We start from the raw sequence: 15,058 nt of genomic DNA, 5'->3' as shown, positions 1-15,058 counted from the left end.
TATTTATTTATTTATTTTGAGAGAGAGAAGGAGAGAGTCTTAAGCAGGCTCCACCTCCAGCACAGGGCTCAAAGCAGGGCTTGATCTCACAACCCTGGAATCATGACTTGATCTGAAATCAAGAATCATATGTTTAACCAACTGAACCACTCAGGTGCCCTATCTTGAAGTCAGAATTTTAAAGAACAGGATGCTCTCACATATTTCAAAAATTTTTTATTCTTCCCCTGCCAGAAGCACAAAAGAATTTTTCTTCAACATTCACTGTGAGAAGCTGGTAGTGCTCCCAGAGGTAGAACTCACAAAAGTGTGGGGGCCTGCTATGGACTGAATGATGTTCCACCAAAATCATACAATGAAGCCCTAGTCCCACATATGATGGTATTTCAAAATGGGTCCTTTGGGAGATAATCAGGCTTTGATGAGGTGAAGTCAACAGTGGGGCCCTCATGATGGGATCAGTGCCCTTAAGAGATTCTACAGCAAAAAAGAGGCCCACTGTCTGCAAGCTAGGATGAAAGTTCTCACCAGAATCCATCCAGGATGGCTCCCCCATCTTAGGACTTCAGGCCTCCAGAACTGTGAGAGAATAAATGTCTGTTGTTTAAACCACCTCGTCGATGGGATTCTGCTTGGACAGCTCATATTAAGGCAGGGCACCCTAATTAGTGGGTCTCCCCACTTATTGACACAGTGCCTCCTGGCAATTCTTCAATTATACTTTAGGTTTTCCCATCCCATCCCAGTACTGGTATCTGCAGAGGTTCCTGGTTATTGATTTCTGCTCCAGTAAGTGATTCTTCATTATCAATCCTTCTATCTCTACAATTTGGGGCACAGAAGTTTACCCTGTGACCTCACTTCTCTGACAGATTTGAGTCGTTGATTTTTCAGTTTGTTCAGCATTTTACTTGTTAGGATGGAATTAGTAGTTCCCATGCTCTTTACATGCTGGACTAGAAACCGGAAGCCAAGAGTTTTATTTTTTAAAATTTAAACTACCACATGTATATATATATTTTTTGTTAGTAGTTCTTATTCTTCAATCACTCTTCTTCATGGCATCCCTTTGTTTTATGAATTCAGTATCTCTCATCACTCTGAGGTAACTAACTACTCTTTTTAAAAGTTTTCTTCTGTTGTCCACATTGTCTCAGCTTTCTACATACCTCTTTTATTGATTCTTTAATCTACTTTTCATGTCAGAAGTTTCCCTCAAATTTCTAGTGATCCTTAATTGTTCTTACTTATGTATTTATTACTAAAAATATTTATGTATTTGATATGATAGGGAATATGGACACAACAGTGAACAAAACAAACAAATCTCCACCCTCATGAAGCTTCTGTTCTAGTCAGATGATTCCAGCAATTAAAAAAAAAAAGACAAATATAGGTGATAAGGAGAGAGTGATGGAAGGGAGCAATGTGTGCCATGGAGAAAAATAAGTCAGAGTACATGGAGAATGAGTGCTGGAGGCTACTGATTTATGTAGGATGGTTACAGAAGACATCTCTTATAAGGTAAGAGATGTGCCCAATATAACCAAATCCATCTTCCCAGATGAATGTCTCCAGAAACAAACCTCCAGCCTTCTCCACAGAAGAATTGTAGGATGAATTCTCCTGAATGTTCAGGATGGAGAAGAGAACCCAAGGAAGTTCTAATAATATTTCCTTATGAACTTTCAATAATCTTCTCTTTCCACACTCTGCTCTTGAGGTGCACCAATACCTGATGCTTCCAAGTACAGTACTCAGCCTCTTGTCCATGAGTCAAAGGTCCTCTCTTCTCATTAATTTCTCCCTTTGTAGGCACTCAGATAACTTTCTTTTATAACCAAACTGATTACCATTCCTCTCTTTGTTTCCTCATACTCATTTAAGTTTCTGACTTGCTACTTTACTCTTTCCTTATTAATAGTTTGCTAATTTGAAAAATCCTTACTATCATTTCAAATGTATGGAGAAGAAGAAAAGATAAACAAATGAGGTCAATGTGCCATTTGAGATAAGAAGCATATGGTATTTTGATTAATTCCTTTTACTTCCATTGATGTCATTTATATATACCATCCTTATTCTAAACTCTTCCAAAATTCTCTCAGGTTTCTCATTAAAATACTCCCTCTAATCCCTGCATATGCAAACTTCCCATCTCAATCTAGAAAACCTTCTCAGACAAATACTATCCCACAATTACCTTTCCCTAAATAATATCATTAGAGGATTTCCCTCTACTTAAGATATGAATTCAACTCCTTACTATACTCCCTTAACACTTAACACAGTAGTTATTACTATAAATTAGTGATAAGATATGCTGACAACAGGGGGGCCTGAGTGGCTCAGTCATTAAGTATCTGCTTCAGTTCAGGTCATGATCTCAGGGTCCTGGGATCAAGCCCCTCAGCATGAAGGCTTCTTCTCTCTCTCACTCCCCCTTCTTGTTTTCCCTCTTTTGCTGTGTCTCTGTCAAAAAATAAAATCTTAAAAAAAAAAAAAAGATATGCTGACAATATTAACAATAGGCTTCTAGTAACAAAATAAGTTATTTTGGTTGTAAGCAAGTCATTCTAATATCCCACAGTGGGAGAATCCATTTTATAGTGCCAAGAAAAAGTATTAATCTGAAATAATAATAATAAGCATATTGTAATCTCAAGAGAAAGCACTAAAAAAAAACTTAATAAAAGGAAAGAAATTAACAGAGAAATTAAAGTGGTAATTAAAATATATTCATATATCACAAAAATGGTAGTAAAAAAATAACAGAAACAACAAATACATATAAAGAACAAATAACAAAAAAACAAAAACAAAAACAAAAAAAAAGAACAAATAATAAAATTGTAAATTTAATAGTGGTGATTGTTGTACAGCTTAGTGAATATGCTAAAATATCACTGAGTTTAAAATTCACTCTAATTCACTTTAAAAATTCATTTTAATTCACTTTAAAATGGTTATTTTTGTGTTATGTGGATTATATCTCTTTAAAAACCTAAATAGTAAGCATAAATCTGCTATATTAACTGTCAACAGATAAAATATTCCAGTCAAAGCAAAATCCACTATATGCTGTGTTAGATTCAAAGATGTAAATGGAATGAAAATTCCTAAAATAGAAAAAGGATGCATCATGCAAACAGTAACCGTAAGACAGTTGGAGTAGCTATATTAATAAAAAACAAAATTGACAAGAAACATCACTAGAGACAAGGAGAGATGCTTTACAATGATGAACGAGTCCATATATTAGGGATATATAACAACTGTAAGTGCACTGCCATTAACAGAGACCCAAAATACATGAAACAAAAGCCATAAGAAGTATGTCCTCTAACACAAGAGAATTAAATTGGAAATCAATATAAGACAAATTTCTTCATATAAAGAAATTAAACTCACCCGAGAAATACATGAGTCAAAAAACTAATCACAAAGGAAATTCGACAATATTTTGAGCTAAGTGAGAACAAAAATAAAAATATCAAAAATTTATGAGATATAGCTAAACCAGTATGAAGGAAATTTATAGCTTTAAAAGACTAAATTCAAAAAGGTCTCAAATTGGCACCTTACTCCATTTTTAAAAAACTAGAAAAATTAAACCCATTTCTAGAGTACAAACTGATGGTTACCAGAGAGGAATGGGGGGGTGGATTAAAAAGGTGATGGAGATTAAGAAGTATACATTCCATGATGAGTGCTGCGTGATGTATGGAATTGTTGAATCACAATATTGTACACCTGAAACTAAAATAACACTGTATCTTAACTAACAGGAATTAAAATAAAAACTTAAAAAACCTTTCTAAAGATAAATACATATATAGTTAGAAAAGCGTTAACACGTGTTCTTCTCAAACTATTCCAAGAAATAAAAGAGAAAGGAAAACTTCCAAATTCATTCCGCAAGGCCTGCATTACCCTGATACCAGACCTAGACAGACACTACTAAAAAAGAAAACTATAGCCCAATGTCTCTGATGAACATAAATGCAAAAATACGCAACAAAATCTAAGCAAATCAAATTCAACAATATGTTTAAAAAGTCATTCACCATGAACAAGTTGGATTTATTCCAGGGATGCAAGGGTAGTCCAATACTGGCAAATCAATCAATGTGATACATCACATTAATAAAAAAAAAAAAAAAGGAATAAGAAGAGTATGATCATCTCAATAGACGCAAAAAAAAATTTGGCAAAATACAATATCCACTCGTGATTAAAAACTCTCAAGAAAATGAGTTCAAAGGGAGCATATCTCAACATAATAAAGGCCATAAATGAAAACCCCACAGCTGTCATCACACTCAAAGGTGAAATACAAAGCAAACTGTCAGGAACAAAATTTGCAGGTCAGGAACAAAACAAAGCAATCCATTCTCAGTACTTTCATTCAGCACAGTACTAGAAGTCCTAACTGCAGCAATCAGACAAGAAATAGAAAAAAAAGACATCCAAATTGGTGAAGAAGTAAATCCCTCACTATTCACAGACAGCATAATACTACACATATAAAACCCTAAAGTTTCTACTAAAAAAAAAAAATAGAACTGATAAATGAATTCAGTATAGTTGCAAGATACAAAATTAATACATAGAAAATTTTGCATTTCTATACTTCAATAACAAAGTAGTAGAGAAATGAATAAAATAAGACATTTACAGATGGAAAAAAATAAACAATCCAAAATACCTAGAAATTTAACCAAGGAGATAAAAGACCTATACTCTGCTAACTATAAGACATTGCTGATGAAACTGATGATGACACAATTACCATTCTCATTAATTAGAAGAATCCATATTGTTAAAACATCCATATTAACCCACGCAACCTACAGATTCAAAGCAGTCCCTATCAAAATACCAACAGCATTCTTCACTGAATTAGAATAAATAATCCTAAAATTTGTATGTAAATATGAAAAATCTCAAATAACCAATCTTGAGAAAAAAGAATAAAACTGGAGGTATCTCAATCCGAGATTTCAAGATACACTACAAAGCAAGAGTCATCAAACCAGTATGGTACTGGCACAAAATTGGACGCACAATGGAATAGAATAGAGAGCCCAGAAATAAACCCATTCTTATAAGGCCAAATTAATCTACAACAAAGGAAGCAAAAATGTGTATAATGGAGAAAAGACAGCATTTTCAATAAGTGTGCTGGGAAAACTGGACAACCACATGCAAAAGAATGAAACTGGACCACTTTCTTATACTATACACAAAAATAAACTCAAAATGAATTACAAACCTAATTGTGAGACCTTAAAACCATAAAACTCCTAAAAGAAACACTGGCAATAATCTCTCAGGCCTTAGCAACATATTTAGGTATCTGTCTCCTTAAGGCAGAGGAAACCAAACCAAACTACTGGGATTACAGCAAATAAAATGTTTTTGCCCAGCAAAAGAAACCATCAACAAAACAAAAAGACAACCTACTGAATGGGAGAAGATATTTGCAAATGATCTAGTAGGCATTAGGCTAAATGATATGAGTCAGAAACAAAAACACAAATACCATATGATTTCACTTATATGTGGAATATAAGAAACAAAACAAACAAAAAAACAATATAGACACTGAAATACAGGAGTTTCCAGGGGGGAGGTTCGGGGCAGGCAGTGAAATAGATAAAGCAGAATAACAGATACAATTTCCCAGTTCTAAAATAAATGTCAGGTAAATGAAAAGTACAGCATAGGTAATATAGTCAGTAATACTAATAACATTGTATGGTGCCAAATGGTGACTACACTTATCATGGTGAGTATTCAGTAATGTACAGAATTGTCATATCAGTATGTTGTACATCTAAAACTAATACAACACTGTATCTTAATTGTACTTCAATTAAAACATTTTCCAAATGAAATTAAGAAAACTGCATTCACAATAGTATAAAAAAATAAAATAATTTAAATAAACTTAACAAAATAAGTACAAGACTTACGTTTTGAAAACAGCCAATCACTGTTGAAAGAAGTTAACAGAAGACCTATATATATAAAGACATTCCATGTTCTTGGATTGGAAACTCAGTATTTGTAAAGGCAGTTCTTCCCAAATTGATCTACAGATTTAATAAATACATTCCCTATCACAAATCCTATTAGTTTCTTTGTTTTTGTAGAACTTGTCAAGCTGACCTTAAAGTGTATATGAAAATTCAAAGGACCAAGAACAGCCAAAACAATTTTGGAAAAAAAGAACAAAATTTCACTTTCTCTACCTAATTTCACAACTTACTATAAGGCCACAGCAAACACGAGACTGCAGCACTGGCTTAAGTGTTTACTTATATATCATTAGAATTAAATAAGGAAATAAACTTTACATTTATGGTTAAATGATTTTTGACAAAACTGCCAAAGCAACTGAATGGAGAAAGGATAGTCTTTTCAACAAAGGGTGTTGGAACAATTAGATTTCCATAAGTTAAAAAGAAAGAAAACTTGGATCCCTACCTCACATCATATACAAAAGTTAACTCAGAATGGATCACAGACGTACAAGTAAAACATAAAACTACAGTAAATGGTATAGAAAAAAATAGGACATCTTTGTACCCTTGAGTCAGGCAAAAATGTTTACATATGACACTAAAACCACAATCCATACAAAAAAAGTTGATAACTGAACTTAATCAAAGTTTAAAAAGTTCTCCCCTTCAAAAGACACTATTAGGATAATACAAATAGAAGCCACAGATTGAAAAAAAAATTTGCAAAACATATATCTGGTAAATGATTTTTATCAAGAATATATTCTTCATAAAACTCCAAATAAAACTCCAGAAAATGCAAACTAATCTACAGTGATAGAAAACAGAACCATGGTTATGAGATGATGGAATAATGGGGACAGAAGGGAAAAATACAAACATGCAGGAAAAAGCTTCTGGGGATGATGGGTATGTTCACTGTATTGATTAGCAGTAATGGTTTCACAATTGTATAAATGTATCAAAACATCATATCATCCAGTGCAATTCATTATACATCAATTACACCTCAATAATTTTTATATTATGTATTCTATGTATTTTATTATATATAAATATGTATTATGTAATTTGTATGTATTATAACATAATATAATATGTATTGATATGTATATGTGATTAATAACATAATTATACATTACATATACCACAGATTACATAAGTATATATAACTAACGTATATTACATAAGTATATATTATAAACATTATGTATTTAATGTACATATTAAATATATATGTAAAATATGCCTGAATCTCTTCAAAGCTTTTAAGTAGATCCAAAAATGTTTAAAAATGATGTGTTTCATTTTTAAATTAACAGATTTTGTTGTGTAAGAAGCAGGTGTTCAACACTTGAGCTATTAAAAATTTTTTTTGTGTAATTTTTTTTTCAGTGTTCCAAGATTCATTGTTTATGTACCACACCCAGTGCTCCGGGGAATACGTGCCCTCCTTAATACCTACCACCAGGATCACTCAACCCCTAACCCCCTCCCCTCCAAAACCCTGTTTGTTTCTCAAAGTCCACAGTCTCTCATGGTTTTTCTCCCCCTCCGATTTCCCCCAACTCACTTCTCCTCTCCATCTCCCAATATTCTCCGTGTTATTCCTTATGCTCCACAACTAAGTGAAACCATGCGGTAATTGACTCTCTGCTTGACTTAATCTCCTCCACTCCCATCCATGTTGATACAGAAGTTGGGTATTCATCTTTTCTGATGGATTGCACTACTGGGTATTTACTCCAAAGACACAGATGTAGTGAAAAGAAGGACCATCTGTACCCCAGTGTTCATAGCAGCAATGGCCACAGTCGCCAAACTGGAAAGAACCAAGCAGATGAATGGATAAAGAAGATATGGTCCATATTAAAATATCTCTTGTGTGGAAGTTGTGAAATCTGCAGCAATTCTAGCTACTCCATTGCCAGTAGCTTACTCTTGCTGCTATGGAAACCAAAATTAATACCAGGCAGGTAAAATCAAGCAAAGAAAACAGAACTTAATCCTCTGTTATGAAGTGAAAATTAGCCTTTTGAAACACCTTAATAGTCACTGAAAAAGGTCCCAGAAGTTACTATAACCCAATTATTTTCCAAAAGGAAAAACACATTCAACTTTTAGTGAAAGTAACCTGCACTGCTTATAAGGCTAGAAAAAACACCTTTACTTTTATGGTATCTTCTTTCAGTGGTAACATCTTTTACAAAAGTAAAACACACAAAAAATTTAGAAGAGTGCTCATTATCAAACAGAGTTCTCCTTCATTTCTGTAAGAAGCAACTATTCTTCATTTTCTTAAAGCACAGAAATCACCAAGGTGAGGATAGATCGATAAGTTTCTATGTACAAGGAGAGAAAGAGGGCAGCACTGAAGTGAGTCCTTAAAGAGAGGAAGGAAGCCCTAGGAATCCTTTCTGGACTGGGAATTGAGACAAACTCAGGAAAGCACAATGTTTATCTGGCTTGACAATCCACCCAGCATGGCTTTAAGAGGTTCCAGATATTGGGAATTCTCAAACATTAAATCAAAACCTAGAATAAATGGGACCAAGAGTTTTTAGATTTTTTTAAAAGATTAAAGTATGTGGTATTAAAGGTTATTCTTTAAAAGACTGTGTAGCCAACTTCAGAGCAGTATAACATAATTAAGGGCACAAATTCTGTGGTTGAGTACCTAGATTCAAATCCTGGTCCCTTCACTTACTTACTAGTTATGTGCACTCAGGCAAGTCATTTTTACCTTTCTAAACCTCAGCTGTCTCATTTGTAAAATGCAAATAACAGTCCTATTTCATAACACCTCTGTGAGGATTAAACCACATCATGAAGTAGCAATATGGTGTACTGTTTGAATGTGTGGTCTCCAGTGAGGCTCCCTGATTTGAATCCTTGGCTCTGCTACCTACTACTTGTAAATGATTTGATCTAGGGCAAATCACATAACTTCTCATGCAGTTCCTCATCTGTAAATTACGGATAACACTTCTTACCCCATAAGGCTATCAAGAGGATTAACAGGGGCTCCTGGGTTGTTCAGATGGTTAAGCGTACAACTCTTGATTTCAGCTCAGGTCATGATCTCCGGGTCCTCCAGCTGAGTACCATGAGGGGATCTGTACACTAGGAGGAAGCCTGCTTAAGGATTCTCTCTCCCACTCTCTCTTTGCCTCTGCCCCAACACCCCCTCATGCTCCATGTGTCTCACTCTCTATCAAATAAATAAATAAAATCTAGTAAAAAAGGAAATGGAATGAAAATGGTGTATAAATATATTTAAACATATATATTAGTGTGTAGAATGCTCGAAAGAGAATATAAGCAACTGAGCACTAAACTTCATTTTTGGCTGGGTTTTGAATAACCAATGTGAAAAGGAAAAGAGAATATTTACTAATTTTTTTCAGGAAATTCTGGCTGAGAGAAGTTGGCACTAATAGTCACATACGCCTTTGAGTAGAATGGATATCTTAAGAATGTAAGTTGTCCAATCCATGGACACAGAATGTCCTTTCATTTATTTGTATTTTCTGTAAAAGACCAGATAGTAACTATTTTAGGCTTTGTGGGCCATATAGTCTCTTGCAATGACTCAACTCTGCCACTATAGCATGGATACAGCCAGCCACAGACAAAAAGTAAACTAATATATTTCTTAAAATTGCATTTAAGGACATGAAGATATGAAATTCACATAATATTCATCCATCACAAATATTTTTCCTAATCACTTAAATCTGTAAAGAATTATTCTTGGGGCACCTGGGTGGTTCAGTGGATCAAAGTCTCTGCCTTCAGCTCAGGTCATGATCCCAGGGTCCTGGGATCCAGCCCCACATCGGGCTCTCTGCTCCGTGGAGAGCCTGCTTACTCCTCTCTCTCTGCCTGCCTCTCTGCCTACTTGTGATCTCTCTCTGTCAAATAAATAAATAAGATGTTTTAAAAATAAAAAAATTAAAATATAAAGAATTATTCTTGGCTCCAAAGGTAGAGGGCCAGATTTGACTCATGAGCCATAATTTTCCAAGCCCTCCCTAAAACATTCATGGTATATCATGATCTTGGTTCTCTCCTACGCATCTAGAATGGTACTAGATTTGTACCATCCTTGGAAGGAATGAAAAAATAATCACTCAAATCATGTTCTATAAGTTTAATTCGCTTACAGAATCCAGTTAAGAATGGCTGCATGAAGTGACAAAAATAAGAGAGTTAAAAAAAAAAAACTGGTTAAGATATGCAACAAGGACTCTTACACAGGGTAACTGAAATATAAACTAATATAACCATTTTGGAAGATGATTAGACATTGTTGGGGTAATCTTTGATGGGCCCTAGTGTCCCTGCATAGTTTTGGGTTTTTTTTGTTTGTTTGTTTGTTTGTTTGTTTGTTTTTTCTGAAAATGCCAAGAATATCAGGCCTTCACTCTTTACCCAGGTCATTTTTCATTTGCAATAAGCAACACTGAGAAATGCACTGAGCAGGCTTGTCATCACTCATTAGTTAGGGCTCCCCTCTGTTAATGTAACCAATTCCAAGTGTCTAAATCCACTTGTGTTATTCCAACATGTCTACCTCTTGTGGGATTTGGAAGCCGGGAAACCATTAAGAACCTAAATCTTTGGCTACTACTTTTGCCATAATTTTCTTTTAAAACCTGTGCCTGGTCCAGGCAGCAAGTATCTTCTGCCAGCATCAAACAATATCAGGCCAACTTGTTAGCTTGCAAGTAGGATGAATCTAAGACTTTTCAGAGTTCTTGACAGGAAATATCTACCAAAGTTGAAGATACACACCCAGAAATTATACTCCCAAGTTTATACTGAAAAGAAATGCATGCAACATGTAATAAAATATCTGTACAAGAAGGTTCATGACTGCATTTTTAAACTTTATTCTTCATACTTTTGCTTAAATCTTCTTTTTAATCTACTTTCAAGGCTAGAATGATTCAGGTGGTAATGGATTAGAGTTGGCAACATCAGTATGAAATCACTTTTAGTTTAACAGAGATACAAATGAATAGATACATAAATACTTATTAATGAACGTGTGGCCATGCATTAATTAGTACACACAAGTATATATTTCCTTGCTCTGTCATGAGAGGGGCCTAAAAGAACTGATACTTTCTCAGCAACAATCACTTTGGTTTCTAATACCATTTGCCAATAAAAAGAAACAGGGCTCCTTGAAGAAATGGCTCATTCTAGGAGTGGGACAATAAATATATAAGCTGAGCCTAGAGTATTCTGTAGTGCCAGAAAGTAAGGAAGTGATTAAAAACAAAACAAAGAAAAATCTCACATTGAGAGGAGTATGACAAAAAGTAAAGGAATCAACTGAAAGAGACTCCCATGGCCAAAGCTGGAACAATGTGAGTAGCAAAATAAGTAAAAAAATAATATAATTCCAAGTACAAAACAAATATCCACACATCCATACTGATACAAAGGATTGAAAAAATTATTAAATGGGGAGAAGAGACAAATCTCCTGACACTGCCTCCAAGAGACATTGGAGAAAAATGATAGGTACTACCTCAGCCAGGTGGTCAAACTCTATATTAATAGCCATCAATACATCGATAGTATACATCACTGATATAATGTAACTTTCATCTCAATAATCCATAATCCCAGTCCTACCCTGAGAAACACACCAAATTCCAATAGTAGGGCATAGTACAAAATACCTGACCAGCACTCCTCAAAGCCATCAAAGTCATCAAAAACAAAGAAAGTGTGAGAAACTGTCACAGCCAGGAGGAACCTAAGGAAACATTATAATTATATGTAATGTGCTATACTGACTGAAATCCTGGAATAGGAAAAAAAAACATTAAGTAAAAAACAAAGGAAATCAGAATAAACTATGAACTTTAGTTCATAATTTAGTTCATAATAATGCAATAATAATGGTTCATTAATTGTGACAAATGTACCATATAGTACAAGATGTCAGTAATAGGGGAAACGAAACGAACAGTATATAGGAATACTCTGGACTTTTACCTCAATCTTTCTGTAAATCTAAAACTATTCTAAAAAGAATATCTATAAAAAAAATCCTACCTCTCCTTCAGGGCCCATTAAAAATCCTGTCTCCTGCAAGAAACAAACCCTGATCCCCTTCAGTTCAAATGAGACCTTTCCTTCCTTCCACCTCACAACACTTCTGCTGAGCACCTACCATGTTTTGCCCAACAAAATTATTTATAAACACATTTAATTTTCCCTAAATCATAAACATCTTAATGTCAAATTAATATTTGTCATGTTATTTAATACAAAATTAGTTCGAAGTAAAACCGAGAAACCAACTAACCCAGATGAAAGTCACATTTAGTTACGGTTAGTATCTCCTAAGGCAGTTTCATTCTACTTCTGAACAAATCTAATAATTAGAAAGTTCTTCCTGCTGGGTTGGTACCAAATGTTCTCTAATTTCCTCATTTATTGCATGAATGAATGAACGACAACTAGCTTTATGAGAGCAGAGAACACCTTCTGCTTTACTGAATACTGTATCTCCAGCACCGGGCACACAGTAAACACTCAAACATTTGTTTCGGGGGCACCCGGGTGGCTCAGTTGGTTATGTCTGCCTTCGGCTAAGGTCATGATCCCAGAGTCCCGGGATCCTGTCCCCATTGGGCTCCCTGCTAAGCAGGAAGCCTGCTTCTCCCTCTCCCTCTGCCCCTCCCCCTGCTTGTGCTCTCTCTCTTTGCAATACATTTTTTTTTTAATCTTTTTTAAAAAATTTGTTTTTGAACGAGTAAATGGCTACCTGGCTAGGGAAAAGGCTGCAACTTTTATTTCCCCTCCCATACAATTTAATTTACTGTTTAGCTAATGACCACCCTCTTAAATACACTCACTCAATACATTTAATTCTTCATATATAGTCATTATTAATTAAATAGTATATCATATATAGTCAATATAATTAAACAGTCATTTAATTCTTCATACCCTTATATGTGGGTTTTGTGAACAATTTAACTGAAGCTACAAGTGGTTTAGTCATTTTGTGCAATTTTTTTTTTTAAAGATTTTATTTATTTGACAGAGAGAGATCACAAGTAGGCAGAGAGGCAGGCAGAGAGAGAGAGGAGGAAGCAGGCTCCCTGCTGAGCAGAGAGCCCGATGCGGGACTCGATCCCAGGACCCTGAGATCACGACCTGAGCTGAAGGCAGTGGCTTAACCCACTGAGCCACCCAGGCGCCCCATTTTGTGCAATTTTAAGTGCGAAAGGAACTGCAACCAGTAGATCCCCAACAGCGTACCATGAACGACTAGAAATGAGTAAGAAAACAAGGGTTGAGGCAGCAAGGATCCCCTCTGCATCTCTGGGGAAGTGCTCCTGGACTAGCAGCCAGGCAGGCTGCTCACCCACACCACAGATCTGCGACTCTGAGCAAATCACTGCACATCTAGTCGGCCTGCTTCTTCATCTGAAAAATAAAAAGGTCGAACTCAAGGCCTTTTAAGTCTTCGCTGGTTCCAAGGCCCTAGTATTCCCAACTATTAGGGTTTTGTTTTTCAAATTCAAATCTGTTTAACCCTGCGCACACATACACAAAAATCTCCCATATATCGGGTTCCCGCTCAGTCGCCTCAACTGACACGTGAGAGGCTGGCCTACAAGATCTCCAGGCCGCTTCCATTCTCGAGACATCCTACCCCCCGCAGTTGGCGGGGAAACAGATCGCAGACAACACCGGAAGTAAATAAAATATAAATTCGCAGGCTGCACAACGACAGGGCTTCTGGAAAAGAAACATTTCTACAATCCTACATGAAAAACATGAGGAAACCCCTTTCCACACGACTTTCCACACGAAGAAAAGAGTGCGGGCGGATCCTCTCTCACCCCGCTGAAGCCCTGAGGTAAAGACTGGACCTCGGCACGTCTGAGGAAAAAATCACAGTCTTAAGTGAAGGAAGCAAGAAAAACATGAAGAGCCTCACTAGTTGCAAACACACCTACCAAATCAGCAGGTCCCTGGGCCCAGGTCGGCTCTCAAACTTCCAGAACGTTCCACGAGTAGCCTGACGCTTGGAGGGCGGGGCACAGAGGCCCAGGCGTGGTGGTGGCTACTCCAGCTGCGATGCGCGCTCTCCACTGGCTGGGCTTCGCGCAGCCGCAGACCTCGCTAACCGGCTCCGCCTTTCCTACTCCTTAGATTAAATGGTTTGCACCAGCTGCTAAGTGGTTAAGGAAAAGTAAGGAGTTAGTTTGCTGCGTTTCACTTAGTGGCCTGAAGTTGGTTTTTCACAACTTTCTAAAATATAGACTCAATTCTTTTACTCTGATTGACAATATAAAATCAAAGTGGCCTCGTTTCATCCAAATTATGAAATGCAGACTCACATTTTCATTAGTGGCTGTAATTATAATATAGAAAAACCTGTGTGTTAACTCTTTTGGAATCCATTGCTTTCAGACCCGACTGAAGCTCAGCAAATTATTAAGTGCTGGTGTTCAGAACCGTAAAAGTTGAAAAAGAAAAGCCACCACTTGCCTAGAGCTTATGGTTGGGATGCAAAACTATTTAGGTCTTCCTTTGAAAAACACGTAATTGCTGGGGGAAAAACAATACGGCTTCAGGAAAAATCCTTTGGAGCACTTTTGTAATGTGGATTAATTACTCCCTGAAGTAACCATTTTGTAAGTTTAGAGTTGTATAACTGATATTAAAATTAGGGGCACTCTTTTGCTGCTGCTATTGGACAGTAAAGCCAGGATTGGATAGGTCAAATTAATCAAGACCTGACTCCAGCCACACCGTGTAGATTTCAGAACCCAAGGAATTGATTCAGCTGCTGGTGTGGGCAGGAAGGTTGGCTCTGCCAGAGGACCCTCCTTGGAAGGTCCTCATGTTTCAAGCTGGCTAATTGCAGAGGGCTAAGAGAAGCATCTAAAATTAAGCCTCAGAGGGCCCCAACAGGTAAGAGTGCAGGATAGCCTTTCCTTTCTACCCATTATACCACAAGATGACTTGGCTGGATTGAGAGCCCTGAC

The 15,058-nt window shown here is 36.2% G+C and overlaps 1 protein-coding gene across 2 annotated transcripts in view; it reads right to left on the bottom strand.

Moving 5' to 3' along the window:
• LOC309843305 (protein SPO16 homolog) overlaps positions 1-14,138 on the bottom strand; it is a 32,754-nt gene extending 18,616 nt beyond the window's left edge. Inside the window, exon 1 of one of the 2 annotated variants that reach the window (XM_082688689.1) lies at positions 14,024-14,138. The gene's annotated coding sequence lies outside the window, so the exon portion shown is untranslated. Of the gene's footprint in view, positions 1-13,319; positions 13,364-14,023 lie in introns of those variants that run through there. The other variant, XM_082688690.1, reaches the window with a different exon arrangement.
• Between the last annotated feature and the right edge of the window lie 920 nt (positions 14,139-15,058).

Source organism: Mustela nivalis (genome assembly GCF_964662115.1).
Source record: "Mustela nivalis genome assembly, chromosome: 10".
Classification (NCBI taxonomy): Eukaryota; Metazoa; Chordata; class Mammalia; order Carnivora; family Mustelidae; genus Mustela; species Mustela nivalis.
This window is presented reverse-complemented; position numbering and strand designations above follow the sequence as displayed.